This window comes from Littorina saxatilis, linkage group LG5 (genome assembly GCF_037325665.1).
Source record: "Littorina saxatilis isolate snail1 linkage group LG5, US_GU_Lsax_2.0, whole genome shotgun sequence".
NCBI classification, from domain to species: domain Eukaryota; kingdom Metazoa; phylum Mollusca; class Gastropoda; order Littorinimorpha; family Littorinidae; genus Littorina; species Littorina saxatilis.
Window position 1 is genome coordinate 60,713,535 of NC_090249.1, and position 8,686 is coordinate 60,722,220.

At 40.5% G+C, this 8,686-nt stretch overlaps 1 long non-coding RNA gene across 1 annotated transcript; it reads right to left on the reverse strand.

Moving 5' to 3' along the window:
- Nucleotides 1–1,439: 1,439 nt before the first annotated feature.
- LOC138967622 (uncharacterized) lies at nt 1,440–8,410 on the reverse strand. The gene is made up of 3 exons (XR_011455997.1): nt 8,237–8,410; nt 4,462–4,544; nt 1,440–1,859 (listed from the first exon to the last, which is right to left on the reverse strand). It is a non-coding gene; the product is annotated as an uncharacterized lncRNA (long non-coding RNA).
- Nucleotides 8,411–8,686: the final 276 nt, after the last annotated feature.

Here is an 8,686-nt window from a genome sequence, read left to right on the forward strand (position 1 = left end):
TGTCCGTTGTCATGAAAGTCAATTACATACAGTCAATGAATTATGAATTCTACATCTTGTTCTTGTTCTAACTATGCCGCTTTCACATACTAGTATGCCTGTTACTTGCTTGGTTTGAACGATAATTAATCTCGTGTACTTACTTCAAATTAAGCTTGTGACAAACGAATTCTCCTGTGGACATGGAAAGATTTTGCCTTCCCATCTCACAAATCGGTTAGAACTATTTTTACGTTGGTTATGAAATTCCTACATTCTATCACCAAGAAATAATCCTCTCACCTTTTACATTTATGGACTATTCAATATACTTCTTCCCGTCGCGATATAACCTTCGTGGTTGAAAACGACGTCAAACACCAAATAAAGAAAGAAATATAATTTCAGGTGTTCCTTTCTATTGTCTACCTGTATTTTCTTTTCTTGTTAGCAATCAATATTCTAAACAATCTGTTCTACTGTTTCTTGCTTCGGAATGACACAAGTAAAATTCTGCTTACGTCATCTGTGATTGATGACGTGAGTTATGTTACTCTGCGATAGTCTCGGTCAATGCGATAGAATATTTCCGCGATAGTCTCGGTTGTCCTCAATTGTAGGTCGTTCCAATAAATCGTCACAACATGGTCCTGCTGAAAAATATATTTCTTACATTTTGTCCATTTTTCACTGAAATGCACCTAATGATTAAAACCTTAAAAGCTAAAATTCTGTTGTCTGCTAGTGAGAACTGAGAGCGATATGTAGTAATGATTGTGTACGATAAAGAATGAACGATAAAGAGAATTCCGCAACAATCGCTTACTTTCTGTACCCTTATCAGTACGTGTTGCAAGAACATTTCTTTTTATTTTACGCCAGGACCACCGTAAACAATCTCTAGATGTGAACGACTGCGAATCAGACTGAAACTTCAAGCGACACAAACACATAGTATCGTGTTTTTCACACAAATCTTTAAAGAAAAGAAACCAAATAATGTGGATGATCATGAAATGTTACATTTTTTTAATCATAAAAGAAACGTTTTTCATGTCTGAACATCACTGTATATTAAAGGAGACGTTGAAGTGCGCAAATATGCTGACAAATGAAAAATGATTAGGATGTGACAAAATCCCTGTATTGGACAGGCGCACTATCAGACGTGTCGCATGAAGCCATAACACAGGGGAAGTTACACAACTGAACAGATCCTAAGACAGGGGAAGTAACACAACTGAACAGGTCCTGCGTGACCCTTCCGGGTTCAAAGGACGTGAACCCGGAACATTACCATTGGCAACAGTTGTTTTTATTTTTTGAAAGGAGATCAAGATTTGTTTTAAACAAGATTTGAAGTAACAAATGTGAGAAGATGCGTGTAATTGTGTTTTTAATTTTATTTTTAGAACCTCCTTTTTTTCCCTATTTTTTTGTGTGTGTATATAACCTACCTACTGCCAGTTTGGAGCTAGAATTTTTTGTGAATTATTACACCCCGAACTCCAATATTCCCTGGCAGTCAGGAATGCACATACGCAAGTTTTGATTGGCAGCGAAAGGGTTAATTTATTTCCGGAAAACGACCGTTACATCTCTTTTTTAACGCAATTCTTAGAATCCGTTCCCTTTCAACAACAAAAATTTCAAATTAAGTATATCAAATTTTACTGTACTATCTTATTATAAAACATAATAATTTTTGATTACTCACGGGTTATGGCGTTCACCTCATGCACTGGCAGACCCTCCATGTCGGAGCTACCAGTCAGGCAGTGTGATGCTGAAAAGTCTGTGCTGTGCAGGCCATGGAGAATATCATTAACTGTCTTCTGGGCGCAGATTCGATTTATTTTGCCAAGCAAATGGTTTGGAATCTGAAATAGTAGGTAATTTGTTAACATGCCAATTCATTCACACACAAACACATATAATTCCATCTGCATATGCAGGTAATCATTAGAGTGAACTACTCAGTAAAACCTGCGAGCAAAGGACAGTGGCAAGGCTCACAGTGATTATTAAAACTCAAAGTTTTGAAGCCCTCAAGTTTTATTGTTTTTGTTTTTTGTTCAAAGAAAAGGAGAGAGAGAGAGAGAGAGAGCTCAGAACTTTATTACATAAGGATACTTCCAACCTGTCCTTGGAACATATACAGAGAATAATTGTAAACAAAAGCAAAGACTGCGCACATACAGAGAGAGAGAGAGAGAGAGAGAGAGAGAGAGAGAGAGAGAGAGAGAGGTGCAATCGGTTTCTTATCTGAAGCAATGAGCCATTCACTGGAAGATTCTTTGATCAAGCTGTTGAAAACCACTCGAAGAGTTCTTCGTTCAACTCATCATAGGTTGTTTTTCTTCTCTTAACACATTTTGCTGTCGATCTGGCACCGGAGTCCCACTGACTGAGAATGTGTGTTCGATCAGCTTTTATGTTGAAAAATTGAGTTTTTCCGCAATTCAGTTCAGTCAAATGTTAAAGTTTCTATCACACACATAAAAACATACACACGCACAGACAGACAAAAGTTAGCATCGCATAGGCTACACTTACGTGAGCCAACAAACGATGCACACACTCAGCAAAGAAAGATGTCATGCTGTTGAATTTGTTTATGAGTGGATGAATGGTCTTATCCCATGCATAAGCCTTGGCAGATGTGACAAACAATTTAGTCATCAGAACTGTTTTCACAAGAAGGTATGCACCTTAATATATCTTGGCAAGAAAATTTATGCAGTGAAACATGTTTTCACTCCGCCTCTTGTAATCGTCGCGATATAACCTTCGTGGTTGAAAACGACGTTAAACACCAAATAAAGAAAGAAAGAAAGCCTCTTGTAAACCATCAGTTTCTGGCCACAAACACGGTTAGGCTTTTACACAAAAGTACAAACACCCTTTCGTTAAAACACTTACTGCTAGAGAACAACCTAGGTACCCTTTTCGACTGAGATTTTAAACATTATTTGACGTAAGTTGATGCATGAATTCTTCCGGACTACGTCAGTCAATTCCAAAGATCGCTTTTGTGATGAACAGAATTTGTTTTAGAGTTTGCTGTCCAGAAACTCGTCAAAAAAGAAGGAAACATGTGTGTGAAAGAAAACAAAACTGGAGCAGAGTGATACGATAGGAACACAGAAACATATTTCTTGGGACTTGACCCTTGCAGGTAGGTGGACTGAAAGTAGTGTGTGAACAGAACAGAACCAATTATGTCTGTTTACAACCGCATGAAAGCAGGAAAGAGATCGTCGTCAGATTGAATTACAATAACATTAACATGCTTCCATTTGAAACTTCTCGGTCTTCATCGTGGATTGACGCCCTCCCAAAGTCTAATTGAAGCCCTTCGTCGCTTTGCTCTGTCGGGCTTCAATTAGCTTTGGTCGGGCGTCAATCCCCGATGAAGACCTCGAAGTTTCAAATGGAAGCATGTTAATGTGTAATTAAAGGCACAGTAAGCCTCCCGTAAACCATCACAGAGCTCCCCGAGCGTCTACATACAGTACAAGCATACTATTATTTGAACGCTCACCGAACGGGAACATCCTGGCTGCTTTCTGTCGAGCGTGAGAAATTTTCTAAGAATTTATTTTCGTGGACTTAGTGCTTTACAACAATGGCGCCTCGTTTTGGTGCTGGACGGCTGTTGTGAATATTCAACTTACCGGAAATCACGCCCGGACAGTAAGCCTCCCGTAAACCATCACAGTCACTGTCAGGCTTTTACACACAGTACAAACACCCTTCCATTTGAACGCTCACCAAACGGGAACATCCTAGGTGCCCTACGTAAAGAGCGAGCAATTTTTAAAGAATTAATTTTGCAGATTGTCAAAAATGAGTTACTTCCCGACCGTGGTGCGTTTTTGCGCTAGACCTAACTTTTAAAATCTAAATAATAAATTGACAGCTTGTTACACCAACATTCTTTAATCATAAAAGAATTCTTTTTTCATCAAGACAAGATCAGTACAATTCGAAGTTTTGAAAGTTTGAAAAAAGACTGAAAAGCCCGGAAGCAGGATCACGCAAGGGTCGTAGCAGACGACGGTTTATGCATCTCGCCGTTCCTCTCTGCAGTCAAAAGCCATCGCTAGAGTTCTTGTGAACCACAGCCGTTTGTTTCGTGCATAAAAACGTGCTATTGTAGATAAGCTCACATCGAGTCGTATTCAAATGACTAATGGCGACTACATTGTGAAAAAGGGAAACTGGATCACACGGGTTCACGATGGCTCAGGGGTAAGATAAACCACGCAAAAATAAATTCTTTGAAAATTGTTCGCTCTTTACGGAGGGCACCTAGGATGTTCTCAATCGGTGAGTGTTTAAATGAAAGAGTGTTTGTACTGTGTGTAAAAGCCTGACCGTATCTGTGATGGTTTACGGGAGGCTTACTGTGCCTTTAATCTAACCTTTCTTCAACAGCTAATTCTTCTAGATGTATAGATTATACAAACTTTTACTTACCACTGTCACTGACTCGTTTTCAGCCGGCTGTTCTTGTTTTACCTCAGCCAGAGGCTTGACTTCCTCTGCACGTCTTTGATTGGCTGTAATATTTAATTGCAATAGAATATCAAGAAGTGCCAATGTTCTGTGGAATCATCAAACTTAAAGGACCCCAACAGGCTGGTGTCAAAAACGTGTTTATTTGCGTTTTGGCATGACTTAGGTTAACCTAATATGCATGCCGTAGGAAAATGTTTTCTCACCTTCCCTCACAGGGTTTAGTTTATTTCGGAATCGTTTAGGCCATAATCCGAAGTATTTCGTGGCTGAAACGAAGCGTTTCGCGTTCTGATCTGGCGGCCATTGTATCTCGAACGTCCGCGAGAGTACGGAAGTGGTGAATTCTGGTTAAAATTTTAAATGACGTCAGAAGCCGTATTCATAGAAGCAACTTTAGCTGCTGAACTTGACCTTACAGTTTTGAGCCTGGGAGTTAAAATCAAGGGTCTGCGCGCCCCGTGATTTGTAATCATTTTTTTTTACTAATCATGTTAATGTTCTCGATATCTTCTTGTCATCCCAAAAGTCAAGGCACAAAAACAAAATCCCTTGACTGTTGGGGTAGCGCGACTCCATTGATTTTGTTTTCTTTCTCTATATCATTACTAGATTGTCCCGTCGCTGGGAAATTCGGATCACTTCCTCCCAGTGGAAAGCTAGCAGCTACAGAGTCGCGATACCCCAAAGTCAAGGGAGATCTATGGGATTTTTCTTCCTTTTCTTTATTGTCCCATCGCTGGGAAATGTGGGTCGCTTCCTTCGAGTGACAAGCTAGAAACAACAGAGTCGCGCTACCCGAAAGTCAGTGAATCTATTAGATTTTTTTTCTCCATTTCTTTATTGTCCCATCACATTCCACAACTTGGACACATGACGATATTACCACGTCTTTGACACATACCACAACTTGGTCACATACCACAACTTGGACACATACCCCATCTTGAACACATACCACAACTTGGACACATACCTCATCTTATACGCATACCACAACTTGGACACATACCATAACTTGGACACATTACCACAGCTTGGACACATACCACAACTTGGACACATACCACATCTTGGACACATACCACAACGTGGACACATACCACTACTTAAACACATACCACAACTTGGACACATTCCACATCTTGGACACACCACATCTTGAACACATTCCACATCTTGGACGACACATACCACAACTTGGACACATACCACAACTTGGACACATACCACATCTTCAACACATTCCACATCTTGGACATATACCACAACATTGCACATATTGGACACATACCACAACTTGGACACATTCCACAACTTGGAAATTTCCACAACTTAGACCACAAGCGCGACTCTGTTGCTGCTAACTTTTCACTGGGAGGAAGCGATCCCAATTCGCCAGCGATGAAGGAAAATAACGAAATGGAAAAAGAAAGTAAAACAAATCTAATGAATCCCTTGACTTTGGGGTAGCGCGACTCTATTGCTGCTAGCTTTCCACTGGGAGGAAGCGATCCGAATTTCCCAGCGATGGGACAATAGGCTGAATAGAGATTTTTTTTTTTTAAACTATATACATGTAGTTTCAAACACGGAGACCATCATGCAAACTGAGAGAAAAAACTCGAAGTGAATCGCACCAAAATAGACAACTATGTTGAACAGAGACAAAGAGGTTATAGACATAGGTTGAAGGGACATTACCAACCAACAACCAACCGATCAGCTGTAACTCAGTGGGTAAGTTTGTACTTTCGGCGGACACATGCACGCACCGACGTTCAGTCATGCATGCTATTGCTGTGTGCGAAGTGCCTATGTTGTCGCCATGTCTGAAGTGAGAGACCATTTTTGAGTGAGGGATAAGTTGTGATCATGACTAATTGACGTTGGAATTTTTAATTCTTGGTTCTACACATAGTCTTTCTGAACGAGCAACAAACATGAACATGGAAATAAAAAAATAAAAAAATCAGTTGATAGTTTTTTTGGTGCGTGTAGCTTTACTTTTCCAAACATCCAGGCGTTCGTATTCGATCCGCTGCATAACTTGCCTCTTCGTGTGCGTCCCACCGTGTACTATGCAAGCGTGTATGTACGTGAAGTGTTGTTTGTTTTTGTATTTCCTTATGTTATTGTTCATATAGCTCAGCCATCATATTTCTTAGTTGCATCAGACTTTTATTTTCCCACCTGTGCATCTATCCACGTGTCTGAAGATGGCCGTTCATACACCTGTCGCACACTCGTGATGAAAGAGAAACGTTTAATGAATATTGTATTGGTTTAAGCCACGTGTAGGTACATGCTTCTCTTACCGAGTAGAAATCTAACACCTCTTTCGCGAAGCCGTTATACGCGTGACGTGTTCTCCGAGATCGGTGTCATGGTCGTTGTGACGTGTTCTTCGAGATCGGTGTCATGGTCGTGACTGATGAAATCAAACAAATACTGATCGTTTTGATAGAAGTACACGTTTGCACTTTGCGCAAGTTTTAGTTTTTCCAAGCCACGCGGTTCGGACAGTATGTGAACAAGTGTATGAGTGTTTAAGAGTGGAACTGAATGAACCCGAGTTGTTCAAATACGCAAGACTAAATGTTGATAATGATGAAGCAAACGAATTGTAAGCAATTTTCCTCAGTGCGCGTGCGTAAGTGCATGCGAGTGTGTGTGTGTGTGTGTGTGTGTGTGTGTGTGTGTGTGTGTGTACATGAAATTCATGTCAAACACCACAGTGCAGATATTCTGAAGTTTTTTTTATTCCAGGACGTCCCCCCAGACAAGATTTTAAATGAGATCAATAATTTTAACAAGATTAGTAGTAACAGAGATTTTAGAACGTTCGTTTTACAGCGATATATTTAAAGGTAAAAACTTTGAAAGACAGAGACCACCAAGAACAGTGAGAAAGTACACAAACTTGCATCGAGTCTGTCCCGCACAGCCATATCGGTTGTAGGGACATTATAAAAATTAAAAAAATAATAATAACCGACCAACACACCGCGACAGCCGCGATCCTCGAACAATGAATTCGAAGTTCAAGGTCAACCCCAATTAAATCCGTCCAGCTGTCGCTGGTCGTTGGTCACTAAAGATAGTAACGTGTTTTTACATTTTGAATTATTGTTGCAAATAATTCTAGGGTCGGAATGTAGAGATGTGATCGGTCGGGGAACCAGAAACGCAGCAGAGATGGACGGTGAAAGCATGACTGTTAATTTAGGTTTTTTTTACCCCTCAGTTTACGTCGTCAGCCCAGACATTCCTTAGATTTAACAGTCCAGTCACATCCGATCAATACAAAACGAACCCTCGCTTTCAGTGGTGGGACTTGGCTGTCTCGTGCACGGCAGCTGTGGAAAGAAAAAGACGACGCATTTGACCAACGCCCTTGGACTAGTTCGGGGTCTGCTACGATTCAAGCAATCAATAGTCGCACTCCAGTCAGTCTGGGTCGGCTAAACTTTTTTGGGAGAGTGCAAGAAAAATGTGGAGAATACTGATGTTCGTGTTTTCAAGAAGAAGCACATCTTTGTGTCCAGACGCACAAGACATGAAAGTCTGTTTTGACGTCGTATACATAGATCAACAAAACAGCAAAAATCACTCCCATCTCCCCCCTTCCCCCGTCGCGATATAACCTGCGTGGTTGAAAACGACGTTAAACACCAAATAAAAAAATAAAAGCAAAAATCACGAGACTGCAGTACATGTACATAATTATATATACCTTTTTTCAGCGAACAATCAAACGCAAAATGAAAGCTACACCATCTGTTCCACGGATGTTTTCATCATTCTATCCTTTTCATTTCGGGTTTTACATCCTGGTGATTTCCATTAAACATTGTTATCTGTTGAGATATATCTGATAACTCATGTGAGTCATATGTATGTCAGTCAAGTTCGTTTGTTGTGGATGATGATAGTGGTGATTTGTTGGTTCTCGTTGGATGGTTGGCTGGTTTTTTGGTTGATTAATATTTAACGTTTCTACAACGCGCGCGCGCGTGTGTGTGTGTGTGTGTGTGTTGGTTGGTTGGTTTGTTGGTTGATTATTTTGAACGTATCTACAACGTGTGAGTGTGTGCGAGGGTGGAGGATGGGGTCACTTTGTGTTAGCGTGCATGTCTGGATGCATCAGTCATACGAGTTTGCGTGTGTGCGTGGGTGCATGCGC